The following is a 26,722-nucleotide window of genomic DNA, read 5'->3' on the forward strand; positions in this document are numbered from 1 at the left end:
GCTGCTTCTGTGCTATATTCAGCAGGGTTAAATAATTGACAGAGGCCATTTGACCTATAAAGCCTAATATTTACTTTTGACCTTTAGAGAAGTCAATGCCTGTGCTAAAGAGACTTGGAAAATCCCTATCATCAGGACAAAGTGTAGTCATTTGAAATAGCAGGATCTGCCTTTGTGATTGATTTTCGGGCAAGTATGTAACTGCTGGTCACGAGTTACTCTGGCTTTAATATCTGTCTTTTAAAAGTGAGCAGATTGCGTGTTCTGACATCAAATTGCTCAGATCTCCAGAAAAATGGAATTTTCTGGGAAGTTGCATGTTTGTTCTCAGAAACCCTGACCTGAGTTGGCAGCAAGCTCTGTGCTCATTTTCACCATCTTCCTTTGTGTCTTCCACCTCCGCTGGAGCCATCATGGCTATGGTTAGCAGGACTTGGAGCATGTTTTTCTAGTCTGGATGCTTTGGATGGGACTGCTTTAGGAGGCTTTAGAGCTGAGCTGGCCCAGACTTTTCTTTTCGTTGAGGATTTTTGTATCCATGTTCATCAGAGAAATTGGTCTGTCATTTTCTTTTTTTGAGTGTTGGCTCTTTTTGTTTTTGGTATTAGAGTAACTTTGACCTCATAAAGTATGTTGGAAGTATTCCCTCTTTTACAAATTTTGGAAAGCATTTGAAGAGGATATGTATAAGTTCCTCTTTGAAGGTTTGGGAGAATTCACTTTTAAAGTCATCTGGTCCTTGGAGCTAGAAGGGATCAGCTCAGCGAAATAAGCCAGAAAGAAAAAGAAAAATACCGGATGGTCTCACTCATAGCAGGAATTTAGAAAACCTAAATAAGAGACCAGGAAAAAGACTAATGAATTAAAGTAAAAATCAAAATCAACAAGCATCTATAAACCAGAGACACACTGGGGGGTGGGGGTGGGGAGAGGGAAGGGTGGGGAAAGGAAGGACTAGAGTCAAAATAAGGGGGGGGGTGCAATTGTGTGGGGAATATAACCAAAATGAAAATGCATACATTGTGCAAAGATGAAAAATGATGTAAAAATTATATAAAATAAAATATTTAAATTAAAAAAAATAAAAATGATAGATGGTGCAAAAAAAAAATAAAGTCATCTGGTCCTTTGTGTTTGTTTTTTGGGGGAAAGTTTTGACTACTGTTTCAATTTCTTTGCTTGTTGTAACTTTCCTTTTGCTACTGATCCTATTTATTTGATTTGTTTCCCTTATTTTCTTTGTGAGCCTAGCTAGAGGTTTGTCTATTTTGTTATCTTTTCAAAGAAACAGCTTTTGATTTCATTAATCTGTACTGTCTTTTGATTTCAGTTTCATTTATTTCTGCTCTAATTGTTATTATTTCCTTTCTTCTATTGGATTTTGTTTTTGCATGTTCTTTTTCTTGTTCCTTGAGGTGAGAGATAAAGTTATATATTTGAACTCTGTTGTGTTTCTTGATGGGGGCCTGGATCGCTACATACTTCTTTTTTAATACTCTTGCTGTGTCCCATAAGCTCTGGAAGGTTGCGTCCTCATTGTATATTTGCTGTAGTTTTTTGATTTCTTAATTCACCCAGTAGTCATTCAATAGTGTGTTGTTCAGTTTTCATGTATTAGAGTTTTTTTCCCTGGTTTCTTTTATATGGTTGATTTCTAGTTTGATGCTTTTATGTTCAGAGAAGTTGATTGGTATAATTTCAATCCTCATGAATTGCTCATACTTGTCTTGCAATCTAATATGTGGTAATTATGGAGAATGTCCCATGTGCAATTGAGATAAATGTATATAAATTTTTTGGGTGCAGTGTCCTATAAAAGTCTGTTAAGCCCATGTGGTCTACTTCTTTGTTTAAGGCTATTGTGTTCTTATTTGTCTTCTGTCTAGATGATCCATTCATTTATGACAGTGACATGTCTAAGTCCACCACCACGAAGGTGTTTTTCCCAATATCTGTTTTCAGATTTGCCTTGAAAAATTGATATTTTGATGCTCCTTCATTTAGTGAGTATACATTGATGTTATGTCTTCCTGATGTATTGCTCCTTAATCATGATATAACGTCCATCCTTGTCTCTTGTTTCTTTTTTTTTTGGCTTAAAATCTATTTTATCTTAGTTAGGTATCACTATATATTTACCTGAGTTATAGTTGTCGTTACCTTCCTTTGGGGTCCTCCTCACCCTTTTCAGTAGCAGTTCTGTATGGTGTTTCCTTTTTTTCTTACATTGTCATCTATAATGAATTGCCCTATGTGTGTACATGAGGAGACTATTTGTTCTCTTAGCAACATGTCCCTTGAAGGTGACATTATTCCCTTTAGTTTACAAGTGGGAAGAATGAGCCCTTTTGGACAAATATGTAAAGTGCAGAAAGATTAAACAATTTATTGTTACCTAGCTGAGGGAGACAAAATGCATACAAAGGAATACAATGTTCTGAAGAACGAACTTTCCTATTTCATGATTTACCCTGGGCTGGTATAATGGCTGTGGGGGTGGGGAGGCAGGGGAGAAAGGAAAGATTAATTCAACCAAGGAAGAAGAATAATCAGATCAGTGAAGTAATAAACCTGAGAGAGGAGAAAGAGAAAGGAAGGCAAGTGAAGAGAAATGAGAGAACTCAGCTTTGCAGTAATAAAATGAGAGAACTCAGCTTTGCAGTAATATTCATATTATCTGTGGTGAATTTCCCTTTGCACTTTATCTGAGCAAAATAAATTCAATAGGATGTCATAATTGAAATTCAACCAAAATACTGCACATTTCTGGAATTGGCTTTTAACATCAAAACAGTCTAGGAGAGACTCTTTATATTTTTCTGATTTTAAAACAGTTGCAGAGAAATGTGCTTCTGATCAGAGGGGAAGGAAGATGAGGGCACTGGGCCAAACACATGTAGGCAGGTGCTGTACAACTTCTCCACGCAGTTCTGCCAGAGCACCCTGCGGGTGTCTCTGGCATTTAATGGAAAATGTGTGTTCCTCTGTTATGCACCGAGAGGAGGATGAGACCTCCCAGCTGATCTGGATTTGATATCAAGACATTATTTGAGACATCACCCGAAGGGTATCAGAATGGGCAATGCCCCCTTCATGCTTTGTCCTGCCCCATGCCTCCACCCAAACTCACGCCGATGTCCTGATTGTAGTTTATTCAGCAACAAAGCATGGAAACCTTTTTATCTCCCAGGATAACAAAGCTGCTGAATATCCATGTTGTCAGTTTTTGAAAAAAATAGCAGAAAGTAAGTCTGTTTTCTGGCCTACTTTCCTTTCCTTGGAATGAAAAAAATTTTCCTCTTTGCTCTTAATGTTCTGTGGCTGGCAGATAGAAGGTCAGAGAAAGGAAACATAATGAAACAGGATGCATACATACCATCTTAGAACAGGTGGGGTGGGTGGGTATGGCTTCAGCCAGAGTGGGTATTATTGCATAGATTCCTAGGGCTGCTATAAAATAGTACCATAAATTTGGTGGCTTAAAGCAACAGAAGTACATTCTCTCACAGTTCTGGGGGTAACTAGCTCAAAATAAAGGTGTTAGCAGAGCCATTAGCCCTCTGAGACTCAGGGTAGAATCCTTCTTTGCCTCTTCCTAGTTCCTAAATGGTTGAAACTTCATCCATTCTTGATAATTCTCGTCTTAACAGCCACATCACTCAGTCTCTGCCTTTGTCATCACATGGTGCTCTCCCTGTTCTGTGTCACATGGTTTTTGTGTCTTCTTAGAGGACAACAGTTATATTGGACCAACACCAACACCTACTTAATGACTTCATTGTAATGGATCACATCTATAAAGATTCTATTTCTAATAAGGTCATATTTACAGTATCCATGGGGTGGGGCTTCAATAAATATTATCGGATGACACAATTCAACCTGTAACTGTAGGTATTCAGGTCTGATATGTGGAAAGGGCAGGTCCTACAATTGCATTTAATTGTCTCAGTTGGCATTTGGTAGGGGCCGGGGGTGGGGTGCGTGGGGGAGGGGGAGCAGGGACTGGGGGAGCAATTGCCTGGGCAGAGTGTTCAAGGGAATGTGGAAGGACAGAGTCAAATGAGGTCTGTTGTATCCCCTCATTCATTCCAAGAAGGCAGATTTTGAGGTCTGTAGGAACAGACTGGAGGCTATTATCAGGGAGATCTAGGAGGAACTGCTCTGGGGCCTTTATGATGCAGTGTGCAGAAGGGGTGAGAGATTTTCTTCATTTTTTCAGGAACATAGTGTAGTCTTGGTGTTAAAGATCCCTATAGGTATTACATTCTTAGTCAGGTGGAATGTTAATTGAAATTGATTATTTTTGATCAATGCCATGGGCACTGGCTTTTCCTGTGGAGCTGAGCTCTGAGTTAGTCAAATTCATAATATCCTGTGAATGTGGGTATTTCATGGGATTGCGAGTCAAGTTAAACAGTGACCATGGGTAGTGTGTAGGGCTTTTTGAGGCACTCCAAAGCCTGTGTCCCTTTGGGGGCTTCAAGGCTGGTTGCTTCCAAGACTGTGTGGTTGGGGAGGGAGGTATTCAGAGGTAAATGAAGTTAAAATATTATAGTCCCTGATCTTTATGACCAAGGATTGATAGTTTTTCTTGAGAAAACTCTCTTCTGATTGTTGTGAGTCTTTGATTAATTTCCACAGTTATAAAAAAGTTGATTTTGATGAGTTTGCCAGCATTTTTATGGTTTTTATGGAAGGTTAATTTTATGGAAGTCATGACTACAATATTCTAGAATTCTGTTTTCCCACCCCACCTCCTCCTCAGCAGTTTGATTTTATGTTTTGTTCGTTTCACTCCTCCTAGGTAAAATGACCAGGAAGAATCATTTCTCAGTCTAATAAATTCAGATCAGAACTCATTTGTAATTCTACCCAAATACTCTGTGAAAATCATTATTATTCCACAGAAGAAAAAAATTGTATCCAGAGTGTGTATCTTTGTACTCAGAGGTCTTTTGTTTTTATGTCTAAGAATGTATGGGTGTGTAAACATTCCAGACTTTCTGGATACTATTTGGCAATATCAAGTTAGACAAAGAATTTAAGGTAAATACTGGTAGAAGGGAATCTAACATTTATTGAGCATTTACTATATGCCATTTCATTAGAAAAATGTTATCTTAGTCATTCAGTGATTAATATTTAAGCTGTGAATTCTTTTATTGGATTCCTACACCAGAAATAAAGTAGAATTACCAGGCAAGAAAATACTTAGTGGTCACTTTTAGTTACTAACTACTCCTCAGTATAATTCTTGTTTATTTCTTTGTCTAACTGAGAATGTTGAGAATGTTTTATTTTATATATATATATATATATATATATGAAAAGTTGAATATGTGTGTGTGTATGTATAATATTTTGCTCATTGCTCTTGCGGATGCTGGTAAATTTGCTTTTGATCTCTTTTATTTATTAGATTTTAAGTTATTTGTCTTTTTCTTTTTATTTCATTAATATTTGCAGTATACAACATATTTTCAGAAAGTTGTTGAGTTAATAATTCTTCACTTTAAAATCCAATATGAGGCTAGGCATGTCTTAAAAAAATTCTACCCTAGTTCACAGAAGTGAAATTTCTGTAATTCTTGTTTACAAAAATTTGCTTTACATTATTATACGATGTGGCGTTAGTGCCTGAATTAGGCTAAAAATGAAACAAAGATTTCTGTTCCTCTTTGTTATTCACAATAGCCAAAATTCCGTGTAAAAACTTAAGGCTATGCAATTGCCCAGTAGGAGGAAAATCTTCCAGGGTCGATTATACAACTTTCATTCCCTTGATTTTGCATCCAGCCTACTTCTCCCTAGCTTGTTAAAGTTATATTTCATTCAGAATGGACAATACAGGGATGGAGGTGGGCTAGGGATACAATATATCAAGGTAAAAGTGTTGTGTCCACATGAGAAAAAAAAGTTCACGGATTTTTAGGGTTACTTATTTTCCCTCAAATTATGAAGTTTATGACAGCCTTTACTATGTATCTGAGCAATGAATGCAAGGGAACTTTGAAGAAAATGTAGAAAAAAGTCACTTCTAGATCAAATTTCTGAGTGTACTCTTTCTGACCTTGTTCTCACATCTCAGAGTAACTCTAGGGCTTTAAAACTGAGGGTTTGCTCTCTGAACATAAATATTTTGCTGAAGATTGCTGTTGAGTGAGCTAAATGGGGACCTCATATTCAACATCCTGGGAGCTGTGTTCATATTCAAAAGTAAGTCTCATGTTCTAAGAAGGCTGTGGGATTTCTTTAGATGATCTTGGTCACATTGACCTTCTCTGGGATGGAGGTTGGAGGACAGACTCCCCATCTGGGACTACTGAAGATCTACTCAAGATCTGTGCTGAGACCTGTTGTAGAATCATTCTTAGGGATTATTTGTCTACAAAGGTGATAGAGAGTATATAATATAACTTATTGAGTCAAATTGAAATTCTGTGTGCATTTAAATTTTCAGATAAACTTTAACAGGCAAATTTAGAAACAGAATTTTAACATTCTTTTAGAATGTCTGTGTTACCATTGTCTCTCATGTATGTATGAATCACTATCAGGTTAAGTACAGAACCATCAGCTGTTCTAAAACTCTTTATAGAAGTAATAAATTTTAGAATCCAGGTTTTTTCCAAATTTATACTTGTGGCCTCTCATCTTTCCTTGCTGCATTATGTCAGAACTGAGTGTGATGTGAAGGTATAAACCAAGAACTTAAGAATAAACTAAAATCTTAAGTGTAGACTAAAATCAGAGGTTTAACTTTATAATCCAGGCTCTGATTGCCTTGGTTCCTGTATCATCCCCTACCCCAGGGCTTTTAATTTCTGCAAACATCATGTTCCCTTTCTACAAAATCTTCTACTTTGGGACCATGGGTTCCCTTTCTGGAATGGAAGAGATAACCCTGGGAAGCTAAGATCTGTAGCTTCATGAACATGTTTTTGCTAATTTATGTTTCCCTCTTCTTCTTACAGTTAACAATAAATAATTTCCTGTTTTCCTTTATGTATTGTCTTTGACTTCTCTCTGAGTAGGTTTGCAGTTGTGAGCTGGGGAATATAGTTGGTCAGGATTTGCTGAGCATGGACATGGACATGATTCTTATGGTACCGTCTGTCAAGTTCTACTCCAGAGCTCCTTTTTGATGCAGTTTTTGTCAAGGTGGGGTGTCTAAGTCTGGGCACTGAGCAAGTGGTAAAGACTCATTCATCATTGAACTGAGACCTCCCCTCTCCGGGCTTTGCTGCGGTGGTGTTGGAATTTCTCATCCATGCCTTTTGCAAAACTGTCTGAAGTGATTGGGACCCATGGGACTCTTGTAGCTGGTTGATACCTTTTCTGGGTAATTATTCAACCCAGAAGTGGACACGTCAGAAAGATGTAGAGTTCTGCTTTAGAGGGGGTTACCATATGGCCCGGAATCTTTGGGAAATCCAGAACAGGAAGCCAAGATGTTGGGTCCATTGAAATCTTTCCAGTTGCAGCTTGAGAGTGCCTGTAGGAAACCTGTTCTCTATCTTAACAAACAAGATAAGGTAATGACACATCAACAAAAATGACTTACAGAGGGGATAAACAATTGGGTTTGTCTAACTTCATACTTGCACCAAGCAAAGAACTAGACTTGTTTTGTTTTTGATTTTTCATTCATTACCTGAGGTTTTCCATTACATATCCTGGATTGTCTTATTTGGCACACGAAGAAAATACATATATCATTGTTAATTCTTTATTTACTAAGCTTTGTGTTTGTGATAGATGAAGGAAACTTTAACATGACAGTTGGCATTTTGTGGGAAAAGGCTTGTATGTCAATAAAAAGCTTGTAAATCTAATGAATTGAGACATTAAACAAACTAACATTAGTATGAAGATTTCTTCTGTGTGTGTTCAATATCTTCCAGTTCAGTTTCTTTCAAATTTCAATTAGTGAGTGTTTTTTAATGTAGAAGGTATAAATTGAAGAAAAGCAAAGGTTTTACTTGATAGACAATTCAGGAGAGCTCAGGTAGACTGAAAGAATTTGTTTGTGTCACCTAAAGCCTGTGGATGCTAAAGTTCATAGTTAGGGCCTAAGGCAGCTTTCTGCATTATGTAGAAAATGGAGATGAGCTGAAATTTAATGCTAATATTTTTTCTTGACAGTATCATAGGTTTGACTACTGATTTATTTTAGTGACCTCTGGTCACCCCTGTCAGTGGGCTAGTCTTTTTTCTGTTTTCTTATTCGTTCTCACTAGCTCTATAATAACACTTACCATCTACTACTATGTTGCTCTTTCTGCTGCATATTTAAGTCTGCTTAAAGCAGGATCTGGGTGTTGGCCAACCCTTAATGCAGAGCCATATCTCAGGAGGTGCCCAGTAAATGTTTGGTGAGTGAAGTTGAACAGTGGCTGTCCACAAATAATTCTTTTCTATCTTTGGTTTTCTACTCTTCAGCTCTTCTGCTGGCTTGCTGCCTGCCTGCCCAGTCATGCCTGGTGTTTTAATTATTCCATTAAAACAACTGTTTGCAATAATAACTGTCTTTGTTGATCTTCCCCATTAAAATGTCAAAATTATAGCTGAAGGAGACATACAGTTCTAGATTGTTCTCTTTTTGCTTTATTACTTAGACTCTTTTCCTTTACACATTAAATGTTCATTGGAACTGTATGCCTATTGTACTTTCTATCCAATCAGAACCAAGCATAGTATATAATAAATCCCTATCTTCTGAATTCCCTGGGAAGAAATGAGTAGATTTTAGCATCTTATTATAGATGCAATAATGCACAGGTAGTAGTTACTTTATGTTATGACACCAATTCATAGGAAGGTCAACAAAACCCATAGCCTTTCCATTTCCCAGGTTAGTGTATTATCTATTCTCCTAAATATTCCCTTCATTGTCCTTAGAAAACTAGTAGAAAGAAGGATACTAGTACCTTTATTTCCTGAAGTAATAACAATTTTATGCTCCTATGTCTATCACATTGGGGTTTGTGCAGAAGGAGAAATCTTATTTTGATGCTACTTGAGACTGGCACATCTGGATGCTTTATTTTTGCAAAGACCTCGAACTTTTGTTTCTGGAATCATGTGCTTTATGCATCATGTTTTACAATCATATTGTTTTTCTGTAAATATTAAGTTATCATGTGGGAAACTGTTAAAATAGTATATTGTTATATTTTAAATTTTGTAGCTTTAGCAAAAAAAAAAATGCTACCAGTTTCTTACCGTTTCATTCTTAAAATAAGTCAGGGCTGTAATCCTTATTTTGATGCTGATAGCTGGAGGAAATAATTTAATAGCCAATTTCACATTTGAATAAATTTTTTTTAAAGTATTTATTAGACTTTCTATGGATAGTCATGTTATGCCTTATAATAGTTGCCTCTACAGTTAGGAAAAAAGTACTACATAGTTTTTCAACCATCAGATCTTTTGGGAATTTGCAACGTCACATACATTTCAGCAAGGCATTCCTACAGTCTCTCTGGATTTAAACACTCCTGGTTATGAAAGCAAATTTTCATTTTTATTTTTCCAAGCTGTCTCCTTACATATAGCACTTCAGAAAACTCACCATTACTGGTTTTACTGCTTGATTGCTTAAGAGTTAATTGGTTCGGCACCTGGGCAGGAAACTATTTTGGCAGAAACTCCGTTTTCTTCAAGTTCTAGTCATAAAATTCTGGACAGTGAGTTGTAATCAGGCACTCCTTTTTTACTGTTGAGCACACAAGAATACCGATGTGTTAGCTGAGGAAACTGCAGGACACTCATGTCAAATATGGACATAGCTTTTCAGTTATAATTTGATAGTAAGGCAGCACAGTTTATTTCTTTTTTACTGGGTTTTGCTTTGGGTCTAAATGTTTGATATTAATTTAAAATAACAGTTAATTATATACACTTTCTTCTTATCACAAATTCTCTCTGAATGTGCTATTTCATACCATTAAATAAAAGCAGGGTTTTGTCTCTAATTCTTCCAAGTTGTTAAATTGGAGATGGGGACAGAGAGAATTTATTACTATATTTTAAACAAGTCTATCTTTGACAAGTTTCATATCCATGTTCCTCAGCACCTTAAGTGCTGTCACATCTTTTATACAATCTCCGTATTAATTTGTGATGGCAAAAAATTATAAGATGGCAGTGTCCAAATTTCAATTTCCTGACCCCCAATCTGGCAAAGAGAAATGGAGTTGTTAGTCTTATAGTTTGTCTGAGAGGCACCGCAGAAGGGGAAAGGAAGGCATAGAGATTTAGTAAGTGTTATCGAGGGCTCTGGATTGGGATCCTCATTACATTTTTCTAGAAGTACAGCAGAGAATGTAATTCCTTTTCAATTCCTTTTGGTTATTGAACTGTGCTTCTTGAATTACGTGGAGTCAGTGTTCTTTGGGGCTATATATTCTAACAAAAGTCAGCTTCCTGTGTGCACTCAGCTTTCTCATAATTCTTAGCTCACTCCAGCACTTCTATTATTGTTCCACAACAAGGAGAGAACATTGGCAGGTTGTGCTAGAGAATTCGGCACAGCTCTTTGTGTTTATCTTACCTACAACAGCAGCACTCTCTCAGTATGCATAGAAGAATATTACTCTTCCCTGTGACTTCCCTGACTGCTACCTTCTCATCCCATCACCTTCCCTTCCTACATGGGTGAACACAATTCTACGTTGTGTGGTTTTAGGTCCTTGTCTTTCTTTATAGTTTCACCATATTTTGTGTTCCCCATCAATGTATTTAATTTTGTATATTTTGCAGTATTATAGAAGCGAATTGCTATAGATATCCTTCTGTGACATTTTTTCCTACTCAACATTATTATATTCCTGTGATTTGTCTGTGCTATTTCTTGTAGTCAAAATTCATTCACCTCAATTAATATTTAATATTTTTCTATATGCCTCTACCACAGTTATGATCATTTCCACTGTTTATGAGTTTTCCTGAGAAAAGTTACATGGGAGGTAACTATTCTTACACTTTGATTCCTAAAAATGTCTTTATTTACCCTTATGCCTGATTAGCATTTGACTGGGTATACCATTTAGGTTGGAATTAATTATTTCTCAGAATTTTGAAGGCATAACGTTAATGTTTTCAAAGTTAGAGAGGCTTCAGATGCTGTTCAGGTTTCTTGTCCTTTATGGAAAACTGTGTTACCCGTTTGGAAGTTTCTAAGATATTCCCTTTGATCATAGGTTTCTGTCAGAGAAATCACTACATGTTGTCTTTCGGTGAGCTTAATTTCATCCATTGTGATGGAGTCTGGATGAGCTCTTGGAATCTGGAAATTCATGTCTTTTATTTCCAAGAAATGCTCTTGATTGATTTTTCAATGATTATAGTGCTTCTGTTTTCTCTTTCTGACACTCCTATTATTTGGGTATAGAATTGTTTAATATTTTCTTTGCTGTTTTCCATTTTTTAGTATTTTTTTTTTTTTTTTAATTTTCTAGAGGCATGTCTTATTTATTTACTTATTATTTGTTTGTTTGTTTGTTTGTTTTTTTTTATACATGCACTGGGTACAGTCAGAAGCGCGGGAGGGTGAGAGAATTCACCAGAGCCAGAGCGGGGAGCAGAGCAGGCAGAAGGACCGAAGTACACTGCTGAGGGGAGCAGCGGGCGGCAGGAGAGGTCTGCTCGCCATGTGGGACCCTCCTCTGGTGGCCGGGGAGCAGCCGGGGATCGAACCGGCTGCAGAGGCTGCAGGCAGCTTCGCAACCCAGCGCTCAACCGCTGCGCCACCGGGGAGGCCCATTTTTTAGTATTTTTTATCTACTTCCCAAAAGCTTTTTCTCAAGCTTTCTACCACGTGTTTTATAGAATTTGCCATTTAAACAACTATATTGCTAATTTCCAAGAAGTCTTTTCTTGTTCTCTGAATAATTTTTAAAACAATTAAAAAAACTGTTCTTTCTTGTTCATAGTTGCAATATATTTTCTTATCTGTGTAATGACAATTAAAATAGTACTCTGCCTCTTCTCTACATAGTCTTTATTTTCCCTTTTATACTTTTGTCCTACTTCTTTTCAGTCCTGATTTTTTAATTTTTAATTAATATTTTATTTTATATAATTCTTACATTATTTTTCATTTTTGCACAATGTATGCATTTTCATTTTGGTTATATTCCCCATACAATTGCACCCCCCCTTATTTTTACCCTAGTCCTTTCTCTCCCTTTCCCTCCCTCCATAGTGTGTCTCTGGTTTATAGTTGCTTGTTGATTTTGATTTTTACTTTGCATTAATTAGTCTTTTTCCTGGTCCCTTATTTAGGTTTTCTAAATTCCTGCTATGAGTGAGACATCCGGTATTTTTCTTTTTCTTTCTGACTTATTTTGCTGAGCATGATCCCTTCTAGCTCCATCCATGTTGCTGCAAACTGCGTGTGTTTATCTTTTTTGATTGCTGAGTAATATTCCATTGTGTATATGTACCACATCTTCTTGATCCAGTCATCTATGTTCAACATCACTTGTAATCAGGGAAATGCAAATCAAAACTACCATGAGATACCATCTTACACCAGTGAGAATGGCGCATATTAAAAAAACTAGCAACAACAAATGTTGGCGAGGGTGTGGAGAAAAAGGAACTCTCCTGCACTGTTGGTGGGAGTGCAAACTGGTCCAACCACTGTGGAGAGCTGTGTGGAGATTTCTGGACCTACTAAACATAGAGCTTCCATATGATCCAGCAATTCCACTCCTAGGTATTTACCCAAAGGACACAGAAACATTAATTCCAAAAGGCACCTGCATCCCTATGTTTATAGCAGCACTATTTACAATAGCTAAGCTATGGAAACAACCCAAATGTTCAGTCCTGGGAAAAAAGTAAAGGTTTTCTCCAGCTGTCAGCTGACCTGTGTCTGCCTGGTCATGGAGGAGAATAGGGCCTGAGGGCCAGTTGGGTGCTGTGCTTGGGGATGAGCCACTGCAGAGTGACTGTGTTGGGGAGCTGCAGAGTGACTGTGTTGGGGAGCTCTGATGTTCATTTTTTAGATCTCTTTCCTTGAGATGGTTTGATTCTTTGGAGAAGACTATTCCAGTCTCCTGCCAGCATCCTGGTAGAAAAATGGAGAAAATAAGGCATTTTTCAGCCTTTGGTATGTATGATTTTGTTTAATCTGCCTGCCTTCATTCAGTATTACTTGCTCTTAATTATCCAGAAATTTCTGTTTTACCTTCTCAAAATAATAAAATTCTTTTCTTCTGTTGAAGTAAGGAAGGGGATGAAGGTAAATCACTTTTTAAATGGACCGTCAATCCTCCAGTTTTTCTCTCCACCCATGTCACTTTCCAGAAGTAGCTGGTGTTCCAATTTTTGAACTTTTTAGTGTTCTGCAATATAAATTGGATTGAATCTTAAATTTCCCATCTTTTTTAAACTTCTCCCAGGTCAATTACCTATCATCCCTCTGTTTCTAACTTCCAGATTTTTCTTGATCTATCTGTTATCTTGTCTTTCTTTTGTCTCCTCCTCTTTCTTCCAGATTTAATGATAGAAGAATCATTAAAGAAGTTTCTTTGAGGGGAGAGGGAATTTTGATATTTTATTTATTATTTACTTTAGACTTCAGGACATGTTTTGGACTTCTGATTTAGAGGGTCAATATGATAATTTTGGTAATTTTACTTCTCATATTTTTGGTGGTAATTCTTAGAAAGCAAAAGAAGAGGAGAGGAAGTAAATAAACTTAGAGTTAACATGAACCTTAGAAAACAAGGAAAAACTAAAATTTATTGTACTGTGCAGTATTTTTTTATGTGGGAGGCAAAAAAACAAAGAAATAACGATCTAATCTTAGACATTTAACATAAGGAATGGATCCATTTTTAGTTTTAAAGAAGGAATTTTAAAGGTAAGAAAGTGTCCCTAGTGTTAAAGGAACAAAATCTGCAGAGTTTCAATTTAAAGCTGAGGTGGGGGCGGAAGGAGAGGAAACTCTGTAGTTGAAAGACTGTTCTGGATAAAAGAAAAAGAAAATTCTCTAGAGATCAAATCAGCTGTGGGCCAAATTTTAATCTCTATCCTTTTCCAAGTTGAGAATTTCTCTGTTGCACATGTGCCTTGAATGCTAGAATTGAAGCCCTTTCTTTGCCTGCCAAATCATTGCCTGCCTGATTTTAATGATCAAGCTCTTTAGAAGCTCCAGTTATGATGGTCTTAAGAGAAAAGATGGAAAACCAGGAAGAGATTAGCAGAGCAAAAAGGGAGTCAGGAAAGAAAAGTTATTTTAACCTAAAAGTCTAAGAAAATAACCATACACCTTGGTTTTGGACTAGTTTACAGCTGACGAAAGCATCTGGAATATTGCAGAGGTCATGGGATGATGTGTTGGGAAGTCTATGAAGTGAGAGAAGTGCTAATGGAGCTTGGGTTCTTTCTTCTAATGATGCTTTACTCTGATTCCTACCTGAGGTGGAGTTGTGGCCTTCACTTCTAGTTCACTTAGGTGTTTGGGTCACCTTGGCAAAATAAGTGCTATCATAATACCTCTTTCTTGGGTATCCCACACTGTCCAGACATGATTCAAGAATAAAAAGAGTTCAACAGTCTTGTAAGTACTGTGCACTAACCGACTGGTCCAAACACTATGGAAAGCTATATGGAGGTTCCTCAGTCAACTAAAAATGGAGCTATGATATGACCCAGCAATTTCACTCCTAGGGATCTACCCAAAGGACACAAAAACATTAATTCAAAAGAATACATGCACCTCTATGTTTATTGCAGCGATATTTATAATAAGTAATATTTGGAATCAACCCAAATGTCCAAAAATAGATAACTGGGTCAAGAAGATGTGGTTTATATACACAATGGACTACTATTCAGCAACAGTGGGGGCTACAACTCTGTAAGAAAAAATACTTTAATTAATTAATAATAATAAAAAGAAAACTAATAGCCAAAAAAAGAGAGTCCAATTGTTCAGAGTCTACATCTCCAGTATAAAATGAGAAAGTTACTTAGCTCTTCCAGTGGCACAGTACTTTTAAAGGAAGCTCAAACAAATGTTTAATTAGCAGGATTCTGGAGTTCAAGAAAGTAAAATGACACACTTAAGTGTGAGAGAGGGAATAAACATATTTTGGAGAGGAGCAATACTTTGTAGGAAATACCTTTCAAAGCAGACATTGAAAGCTTGCTTCTAAAATGAGATATGTGTATTGGAGGTTTTCCTTTTCTGTTTGATTTCTAGTGTGATACCTTTGTGGTTAGAAAAGATGCTTGGTATGATTTTGTCCTTTTTGAATTTTCTGATTCTTATGTTGCAACCCAGTATATGGTCAATCTTGGAGAATGTCCTATGTGTACCTGATAAGAATGTATATTCAGGTATTTTTGTATGCATTGCTCTCTCTATATTTTTATAGAACAGCCTAAGTGCCCAAAAGCAGATGAATGGATCATGAAGATATGGTCCATCTATCGATACATCAGCCCCTGGAGTGGATATAGTGTGTTTTCCTGGAGTGTCAATTTTCTTCCCAGTAAGTAACTTAAAATATACAAACATTAAAAGAAACACAGAATGACTAGTTAGAGCATGTGGTTTCATTTGAATAAAGCACTACACTTCAGCGGCATTCCTGTCCACACTGGCCACTTTAGGCTATACCAACGGACCCTCCCATGTGCAAGTGGGCAGCTTCTGCTCTCCTGGATCCTAGAAGAAATATTTGAGAAACACTGCGTTTCACAATTTCTTTGTTGTATGGTCCCATAGTTTTTCTAAAGGTTCCAAGTTCGCTCAGAAGCTAGGGTAGGGAGGAGAGGACAGGGCGTGGATCACACTAACCCCAGGGAACGCAGACTGGGGGCTCAATCATACTTTACAATCTTCAAAGTTTCAATCTATTATAGTTGAAAATTTCTGAATCAAAAGTATTAAGGTTTACTTTACTCTCCAGCATTTCCCCATTGCTATCAAGTCATCTCAGAGCTTTTCTTAAAGGGAATCGCATTAAAATAAGTAAAAGACGGAGTAGCAGAGCATGTTATTCTCACTAATACAGTGAAAGGTCATTTGTAGATTAACATTGCAGGGGAGCACATGGACTGTGGTGTGGTGGGCTATGGTGGGGAGCACACCCTGGGGGGTACACTTGAGTATTGGGGGATCCTCTCCTATACTTCCAAAATACCAGTAATAATGTAAGCCAGCGTTACTTAGACTAAAAAAATTTTTTTTTAAATTCAGGGGAAAGAGAGATATTTTGTTTCCCCTTTATTCTTTAACCTAAAACATTAGAAAAAAATAATAATCTTTCATAAATGTAAGACAGTTCCAAGGACAAAAATTCACTGAACAGTAGTGTGAATTGTTAAATTAAGGTACTTGAAAGTTTCTAGAATACAGGTCTGATTTATAAATGCCTTAAATCTTGTAAACTAAATATATTATGAACTAAATCTAGATAAGAAGAGAAGTGGGATTTAGCTCTTTTCCCCTCTAAAACCAAAGATGATTAAAATATTAATCTGGGTTTAGTGTAGAACCCAAGTGTAATCAAGAACAGGAAATTCATCCACGTGGACATCTCTAAAGGTCTTCCATTTTCAGTTTAAAAACACACCAATTCTCTGGGCCTCCCCGGTGGTGCAGTGGTTGAGCGCAGGGCTGCAAAGCTGCCCGCAGCCTCTGCAGCGCCGGTTTGATCCCGGCTGCTCCCCGGCCACCAGAGGAGGGTCCCACATGGCACACAGACCTCTCCTGCCACGCCCACTGCTCCCCTCAGCAGTGTACTTCGGTCCTTCTGCCTGCTCTGCTCCCTGCTCTGGCTCTGGTGAATTCTCTCACTCTTCCGTGCTTCTGACTGTACCCAGTGCTTGTATAAACAAACAAACAAACAAACAAACAAACAAATTAAATAAATCTTTAAAAAAAAATAAAAACACACCAATTCTCAAAAAACCTGTAGAGGACCTTTATGATGGTACTTATTTGTAGTATGGGTGGCTGAGAAACTCAAAGAAGTAAGTGAAGAGGTCATAGTTAATAAGGAGTAGGAAAGATGGGAATTAATGACTGTTTTTTTGTGTATTACCGAACTCAGTCATTGCTCATTATTTATTTTATTCAGTCATTTGATTCCATTAATTCTTCTATATTCAGTGGTGTCAGTTTCAAGTAAGGAATGCATAAAATTCACAGCCCCTGTAGGGAATTTGAATTTAAACATTGAGGAGATTTTGTACATGAATCTATTGATCTGAGTCCTCCAAAGGCAGAGTTTTTTGGTGTTGTTGAAACAAAACTTTGCTCATTACCAATTTTTAACTGTGGCATTTAGTAACTAACCATTTATGTCCAAATAAAACTTAGGCATATCTTGTGAAAACTGAGTGTTTATTTTAGACAATTTTTTGAAGGTCTTCTTCCCTATTCTGGGAAGATGGTATATAAATGAGCAGGGAGAAAGGAAAGGAAGGAAAGGGGGAGAAAGAAAAAAAGAATAATTTTCTATTCAAAAATAAAAGAAAGTGAAAGATTTTTTATTGTAGTTAATATGTCTCTCAATTTTCCATATCTCATTTTCTTTGAGAGGGAACTTGGGCTAGTGAATTCTCCAGATAATTTTTGCCGCCTTGCTTTGCATACACCTTTGTTTGGCCAGAAATTGACCTTGTGGACCTTTAAGAAAGGCTGTCAGCCTGTTAGAAGTAGTATGGATGGTGGTAATAACAACTGGTTCATTCTCAGTTTGTACAGTCTAAACACTAACAAACAATCAATTTCAGCAGTGCTCTCTGACTGTCATTCAGTCACCTTTGACTTGTATACCAGCCGGACTGGTGGTGGAAGGCACTTATGAATTCAACAATGATATTCTTATAAAAATCCTCAGTGCTGTCATCTGAAAAGCTCTCAAATGAATATTGTGGGCTGCTATTATTATTATTGTATTGGGATACAGATGTTCATAGGAAAGGTTTATACTGAACACTTCAAAAGAAATGAAGTGGAGAAGTCTCCAAAGTGACTCAAGATACTCTGTTCTTGGCATCTGGCCATTTTCTTTTCAGAAGTTTGCTATCAAAATTAGACCTTAGTAGGTGACCAGATGAGATGCCAGGTGGGAGACTACTGATTTCACCATCAGCATCTTCTGGTGGGATTGCATGAGGCCATATGGCTCCATTGTGAATGGCAAGGTGCCAGCAGCCTCACAAAAACATTCACATCAAGGGAAAGGAGAGAGAGCAGCTTAAAAGAAGCTGCTTTAGGGCCAGGAGGAAGTTATAATCTCTCAACAACAGCTTAAGATGCATGAGTCTTTTCCAGTTATGGTCCCACTCCGTCTCAGAGAAAAGAGAACTAGCTAAACAGAGACTGTATTTCTTGAAGGGAACTGTGAAGCTCAAATCTCCCCAGTCCAGTGAAAGACTCCCTGGGTCTCACTCCCTGGCTCTTTATGTGTGTCCCTTTGTATCACGGTATTTTGCAACACAGGATGATAAAAACATGTCAGAGGAGAATTTGAATGTTGGTCACAAATTTCGAATGGGTCTGGTTCTTAAACTTTTATGTTGCATTAATGTAATTTTGCATTTTTCACTCACAGATAGACAAGTTGAAATTCAAAATTATATCCTAAAATAACTGTTCTCCAGTGTTGCAAATGAGTTTTTACTGTGTCCTACAGACAGCAAGTCTTGTCGTCATAGAACAAATTTAGTACATTTTCCCAGCTCTCAGTCTCACCTCTGTCTATGTTTAGCTAAGGGACCTATGTGTTAACTGTATGTCTCAGGTTACCCTCACCCGGGGCAAGGATAGGCTGCTTCCATCTGCCTCAGCGCACGTGTGGTTCTTGGACATGTTGACCCATCTCCACACGGGTAATTTTGACCTCTTCTGGAAGCACCCTCCCAACTCTTCTTTTGCTGTCAGTGCAGGTCCTGTGCATTGTGCTGCTTGTGAAACACATTTGGCATTGACCTTCAGATGTGAACTGACAGTAAAGTAGGATTTACATGGTGTGTGTGTGCTCAAGTTGGTCTCTTTCCCCACTTCCATATCCTGCTTTACGTGTGAGTCATGGTCTCCAGTTCCATACAAAGCGCCCTTTTCCTGGGATTTGACTAGGATTCTCAGGTTCAGTTTCTCTGTTAAATTTATGTTCTGCTTGTTTCTTTGCTTCCACCCAAAGCCTGGAGATATACGACCGCTCAAGAAATGTCTTTCCAGGAAAGATGCTGGCTTTCAGTTATAGGTTTGTGCCAAAGGAGTATCACTATTCCTAGTTACTTTGCCTGCTGATGGTCAAAACTAGATTCTTTTTTAAACTTTGAGAAAGGTGTACAGTGGGAAGAGAATATATAGAATTTCACTGTTTTATGAACACAAAAACTTCATAAGCACTGTGCCAAGTCACTGACCCCAGAACTTATGGGAAGAGAAGAGGACAGAGATGCAAGCCGTGGATGATGATGGAGTGAACGGCCCTGCCCCCAGATGTCTCATAGCCTCCAGGCTGGATGTATTCCATTTTCTCTTCTGCTTCTTCTCCCCATTCTTTTCCAGGCTGCCTTCAGCTTCAAGGCTCACCTACGTGAACTGCACTGATGCTCCTTAGATGCCCTGTGGGCTCAGCCAGTGAGGATTGGAGGGAAGGGTGAGGAAAGTGAGGTCAAGGTTGCCTCAGTTAGGTTGTCTTGGACCAACGGTTCCTCTTGAATAAGGAACTTTTCTTGCAGGGAAGACAATGCCCCTTGATGGCGCTTCTAGTGTCTGGTGCCCTTTCCCTCCCTGTGTCCCTTTGGGTGTGAGGGTAGCTTAGGTATCTGCTGCTGTGAGCCCTTTTGGCTTCTGTTCATTCACTGGCGATTTGTGATCAACCATGTTTGTGATTTGCAAATGTTCGCAACTTGAGTTATCTTCATTTGAACATATTCTGTGCTTTGTTCAGGCTCTGGCTAATATAAACCCTCTTTGAGTTTATCAGTTCAATGATGTATTTGGGTAATTAGCTCCTCATTTAAAAAGCAAATCCATTTTAGTGGGTTAGTCTGTATTTATTCTAGACTATGAATGATAAATCAGGTTTTAAGGAATCTGGGATTGTTGATTTTGAAATCAAAGGGAGGAAAAGAAAGGAGGATTTTTAGAAGGCTGGTGGGAGAAGGGTTGGTGGGGAAGTATAAAAGTTAAATGTGCCCCAGTGTTTTACTCTTGTTCATCTCTGATGATTATCCACCATGCAGTGTAGAGAAAAGTGCCTATTAGAGAATCATCTCTACCTAAAAGCATTTCTCAGTAGACATTGTGTCTTCTTGGACACATTATGTCAGAAATGCATATGCCCCACAGCAAGGGGAAGGAGCAGCTCCTTGGAGCACACAGAGAAAGTAGCAACGTTTGCAACCCAAAGAGGCTGACTTCAGAGTCTAGGCTCTTAACCACAAAATGTTCATCTTAAAGTGAGCATGGCCTTTATGTGTCCAGGCCACAAAATAAATGGAGAAACCATTCCTTTGGTAGGAACCTTGGGATTTCAAGCATTTAAACCTGACTGGGTCAGCGAGTTTAGAAACATGTGAAAACTACAGAGACTTACAAGAAAACAGAACAAACCCCATTTGGAATTTGTGACCAAACCTCAACTGTTCCTCTGAGACATTTTTATCATCTTGTAGCTGTGAGTCTTCTTGTAAAGAGGCCTAGGGAAGGAGCCAGAAACCAGGGGGAATGATCAGACTAGAGAAGACCTGTGAGGAAGTAATAATGACTTTCACACTCACCATCGACTGGGATTTCCACTCCCTATCAACCATGTTTGTCACTGAATCAGACACTTAGAGACGAAAAAACTCTTTATCCCACTAATAATCCTCTAAGCCACTTAAACATTGGATTTAAACATCTTTCAGCTGTTTTCTAGCCAGGTTGTGCCAAAAAAACTGTTTTGAAGTAGAGGCAGTGGGTGTTAATATTTGAGTGAAGCAGCACTTCAGAGCAGATGGCCCACATAAACCCGAGGCCATGTTTTTAGGTTGGGACTTGGATTTAAGCTTTCAGGCAGGGAGATGGTGCCTAGTGGGGATATCTGGGTAGTCTTTACTCTGAAAACAAAGTGTTCATTTCAGTGGTCTGTCCTGCCATGGTCCTTGGCAGTATCTGCTGAATGCACAAATTTAGCTGAGATGAGGGGGGCTTGTGTCTCAGGCTCCACACACCTCTCAGAGCATTAATGCTAAAGCAGAAGAACTGGAGCTAAAGAAGCATCTGGGTTAGACTTACAGGCGATGATTCAAAAGGTGACATACACTGTGTGTTTAGTCTGACAATTGTGATTTGATATTTAATTTTAGCTGAAACCTGATGATACGTTAACTTGAAAATTTATTAGCTGTAACAAAGCAACTCCTCACTCCACTGAAATCTCTGATGTGCTTTAAAGACAACAGCTGCTTTATTAATTTAGTCAACTTATGTGATGTTTAATCATGCCTCAACCCTCTGAAGAATCTTAAAACTAGATGCTCAAAAATAATGAATAAATTCAGTGGTTGTTGGTGTTTCTTTAGTGACCTTTTCTGTTCAGTCTGTGGATTGGAATTCAGAGCAAATGTACACTTTGGTTTCCAAAAAGAAAAGACAGAAAAACCTCAAGCCTTACTATTTTTTATGCTTATCACCAGAAGTTAGGCATAAAGAGGACTTAATCAAATACCAACAAAATGAGGAGCCCTGCTAATTTAGCATTTTCTCTTTAATGTGTGATTTTAAAGATTAAAAATTTATCCTTAACAAACTCTCCATGTCTAGGTTGAAATTTAGCAGAATCTGAAAGTGGCTGATAGGAACGTGGGAGTCTTTGGGTCACATCTGTTTCTTTTTAATTTTTACTTTCTTCACATCTTTGTTTTTTTAACCATTAAAACTATATTTCATTCAATGTCCTTCTTTATGTTATTAATTTGGACTTCTCTAGATTAGACATTGTAACACGTTAGACACTGCAATTCTGACACGTTCTTTGCAGTATTGATGAAGAAAAAGTCTTGTCAAAATAGTATAGTGCAAACATGAGTTCTAAGGGAGATTTACGATTAATTAAAGTAATATTATTTGCAGAATTTTTATACTGTGTGCTACTATGGAAAATTGAATCTTAGGGTGCACTGGGCAAATACAGTGAACCATTGCTTTGAGATAATGAGTGACATGCTTTTCTCCTTAAAGTGGTCCCACTTGACTTCTTGGACTTCTGTTGGCATCGGTATATTTTAGTACAAATTTCACACATTTTAAACTTGAGCGCTGTGATTAGAATATCTTGTTTAGACTCATAATGACCGGGGGAGGAGACATGGCTCATTAACACTCCAAGATGATTCAAAATTCCACCCAATACATAATTATGATGTCGCTGTGAAGCCCCGCAGTGTGTAGGGACTGACTCTACAGTGACGATGACAGGACAGTTGTCTAACGGGTGCGACTAATAGGCAAAGGTTAATAACTCCACAGGTGGTGCCGACTCCAGCACATGGGAAAATAAAACACTTTGGAACTCGTGAGCAGGGTACCCCAAGAACCCAGTGTGAGGGTCAGGAGGGTCTGAATTGCTTCGTAGAGGATTTGATGTCTATCTGGGTCCTGAAGAATTGATCAGGAGGCTCTAAACTGGGTTCCTTTCAATGCTTGTACTGTTTTGGATTTGAGAGTGAAACAAAAAGTTAAGAGGGAGAGCACAGCTTCCCCGATGCCTTCAACATTACAAGTGTGCAGTCGCTTTGTTAACTGGTAGGCGGTGAATGTGTGATTTTTTTTTTTTTTTAAACTTAAGGCAGGAAAAAATGCATTCTGTGACACCCTGTCCTCCTAACTGGCCAGGTTTCATGTAGCTCTAAATCTGCCGGGATTATCACAAGGGCTTCCTAACCTGACATGGGAATTCAGTGATTTATTTACATGCACCAGACAGCCTCATTTGGACTGTATTTCTGATGAGCAAGCAGTCAGGGGCTGCAGAGGGAGGGCGTCCACACCGACCGCTTAACTGCTCTTGAGAAACACCCTCCATCTTCACCGTGTTACTCAATCCCAAGTCTGAAAGATTTACAAACAGGAGGACAGCAAAGTTCATCTTCAGCTGAGAACACTTTAATTCTTGTTAGCAGCAGTTGGATAAAGAGGGTCTATGAATAATTTGAGACAATATTCAGTAAAAGCGTTTTATTTATTTTTTATGCCTACATTGTGCAAAAATGAAAAATGATGTAAAAATATATACAATTTAAAAAAATAAAAAATAAATTAAAAAAAAGTAACAACATTTTATAACAGCAATTCTCATGGGGTAAGGATACAGGAAAGTAGGGTAAGGTATTGTCCTTATGAAAGATCACTGCTTTAGCTTTAGATTCTTTAGGTTTTTCTTTTAGTCAGTTCTCTAGGAATAGTTTCCCCAGTTCTATGCCTGGCATTCCATTACGCTTGTCATTTACATCCCACTATTTTGTAAAGTTTCTTATTTGACAGCAGACCACGCTGAGGTCAAATAATACCTGCCCTATAACCCTAAAGGTTGCTCTCTGATCAAATATTCACCATTGGTTACTGCTTTGGGAACTGGCTTCGGGACTCAAGTTTGTTTCTTTTTCTACCTTACTCTTCTAGCACTAGAATCCCAGTTCCACTTCTCTGTGCCTCCATTTCCTCATCCATAAAATGGGATCATATTAGTAGCTACCTCATAGGGTGGCATAGGATTTGAAAGTGTTAATATTTGTTCAAGGCACATGAGAGCACATTGTCTCATTTAAATGAGACATCATTTAAATACATTTACTACATTATACCTTGATATGACAATGGATTCTGTGTATCACACAGTTTCATCTATACTGCAGGTATTAAGTTTCTAATATATTTTGAAATGACACTGTTCCATCTGGAGAAAATAACATAACTCTTAGTGTTGCCTCCTAAAAAATCATTTAAACCCATGTTTTGAAGAATCAAAGTCAAATGGACATAGACATTTATACTTATCCACAGTAATGTTGTTGCATTCATTTAGGAGAAAATTTTTAATCATCAAATTCCTGAATAGCTGAAGAAGTGTGAACTTTACACACTAATTGAAATATCTAGTATTTTAGAATATCACAGCTGTATACAAAAGAGGATGCCTTCTTGACTTGAACCTTAAAATGGATCAAATACTTTGAGTTCCCAGACCAAAACCAAACAAAACTCTAGAAAACAGGTCAATTTACTTTCAGCTTTGACATCAATATCCTGCTATTTTAGGAATCATTTAAAAATAGGAGACTGTCTAAAAATGAATGATAAGCAGTCTTTCTATGAGTTATTTAACAAATTGATCAGAATATGGATTTTCTTCTTTTCTAATTGAGCTATAAGGAAAGAATGCAGATAAAATCACTGAATGACTCCTGCCAGAATCTTCTGTAAATATAGCATTATTTTCAGGAGCATTATGAAAAGAGATATAAGACATAAGAGCATTATGTCTCTTAGCTGCATGGAACTCAGGATAAGACATGCAGAGCACTTTCCTCCCGCTCTGTGCTTTAAACAAGTGAAATTGGGCTAAAATGAATGGACACCCTGAGTATCTGAGAATGTCCCATTTATTTATTTATGCACACAAGAACTGGGGTTCAGGCCAGAGGTGTGGGGGGGTGAGAGGATTCACCAGAGACAGTGGGGAGCAGAACAGGCAGATCTACTAAAATATACTGCTGAGGGGAGCAGCGGGCAAGGCAGAAGAGGTCTGCTGTGCCATGTGGGTCACCTCCCTGGCCGGGGATCAAACTTGTGGTACAGTGGCTGCAGGTAGCTTCATAGTGCTGAGTCTTAACCAGGGATGCCCCAGAAGAAGGATTTTTATGAATCAGGTTTAGAAGTGCCAAACACCTTATAAGGTTGCTCCATCAACCTTATAGAGACCCAAATATCTGGGAAGAAGCTGGGATGTAGCTGGGATGTACATACAGAGAGATGTAGTCTCTCTGTATACTCAGGGGAAAATTAAACATTTTAACAAACCAAAGTTGTCTTCTACACTATCACTACACAAAATAATAATCCGTTTGAAGAAAAATATTGGTAGATAAGAAAACCTTCTAAACAGAATGAAATTTATAATTACATCGATTATTTAACCTCTTCCATATTTTTAAGAAGAAATAACTTCATGCACTTTTTCCGTGTTTTTGGAAGTCAAAATCCCAAACTTATACCTTTTCCTTGAATAAATAGTCATCCATGATAGAATGAATAGCTAGAATGACATTATTTTTATTTGAACATATTGATGAATCATCAGAAGAATTTATTTCATCTTTAAGGAACAGAGGTAGAGACAATGTTTTATTATTTGTTTTATATTAACTTTTTATTTTTTTTTTGTGACTCTGTGACAAATCAACCAAAACTTAGTATCTTGAAAGAGCCACAGCTGTTTTATTATTTTCTTACAATTCAGAAATTTGGGAATGGCTCTGTCGGGTGGTTCTGGATTGTGTCTGTGGCAGCAATGAGATGGTGGCTGCATCTGTCATATCAAGATGTATTAGAGAGGCCAGATGGAAAGATACTATTTAGGTGTTTCCCCGTCTCTCCATGTGGCCTCTCTGTATGGTCTAGTGTGTTCATCTGGTCAAAATGGTGACCCCTGGGCAGTGAGACTCCTTGCAGAGAGGCTGAAGTCATCAGGAGATATTTTTCTGCCATGAAGTCTTTTTAGGTAAATTGTTAGTTTCATTAGCTGCGTTTGCTATGTTCTGTGTTGCTTTAAGTGACAATTTTCCACCTTTTTGTAGCAAGACTCCCCTTTTCCTCTAGCTTCCACTAACATATTTTAATTTTCTTTAAGTTCTTTTTTTTTTTTTTTTTTATAGAGGCATGCTTTATTTATTTGTTTGCTGGTTTGTTTGTTTGTTTTGTTTATACATGCACTGGGTACAGTCAGAAGCGCGGGAGGGTGAGAGAATTCACCAGAGCCAGAGCGGGGAGCAGAGCAGGCAGAAGGACCGAAGTACACTGCTGAGGGGAGCAGCGGGCGGCAGGAGAGGTCTGCACGCCATGTGGGACCCTCCTCTGGTGGCCGGGGAGCAGCCGGGGATCGAACCGGCGCCGCAGAGGCCGCGCGCAGTTTCCCAACCCAGCGCTCAACCGCTGCGCCACCGGGGAGGCCCTTCTTTAAGTTCTTACTGACAGTGTCTTCAAGAAACTTTAGGTCTGCTAAGGCTTTCTTTGAAACCCTTTAGACTTTCACTCACAGTCTCTTTGGGCTTTTCCACCTTCTACCCACTCCCAGACCCCAAACCAATGCCACATGGTCTAGCTTTTTATAACAACAGTATCGTCGTCCAGGTACTAACATCTGTTTCATTTATGTGTTTCTGCATGATAAATACCATAAAAGTTATTGGCTGAAAATAATAGCAACCCTCTATTGGCTCTCTCACTTTCTGTTGATCAGGAATTTGAGAAGGGCTCAGATGCTGGTCCCGCTATGGACTCTTATGCAGTCAATTCATGTTGGAGCTGGAACCACAGTGGCAACCAGTGGGTCATTGTGAGATTGAATGGAGATGCTCATAAAGTGCTTACTGGTGAGGTTGCCATGCCATTGATGTGAAAAAATATGTTAGCTCAGTTTTCCATCCTCCATGAAACCTAACTTAATGTTTTGCTTATAATGGATTCTCTTTA

The sequence above is a fragment of the Talpa europaea genome (assembly GCF_964194135.1).
Source record: "Talpa europaea genome assembly, chromosome: 2".
Lineage (NCBI taxonomy): Eukaryota > Metazoa > Chordata > Mammalia > Eulipotyphla > Talpidae > Talpa > Talpa europaea.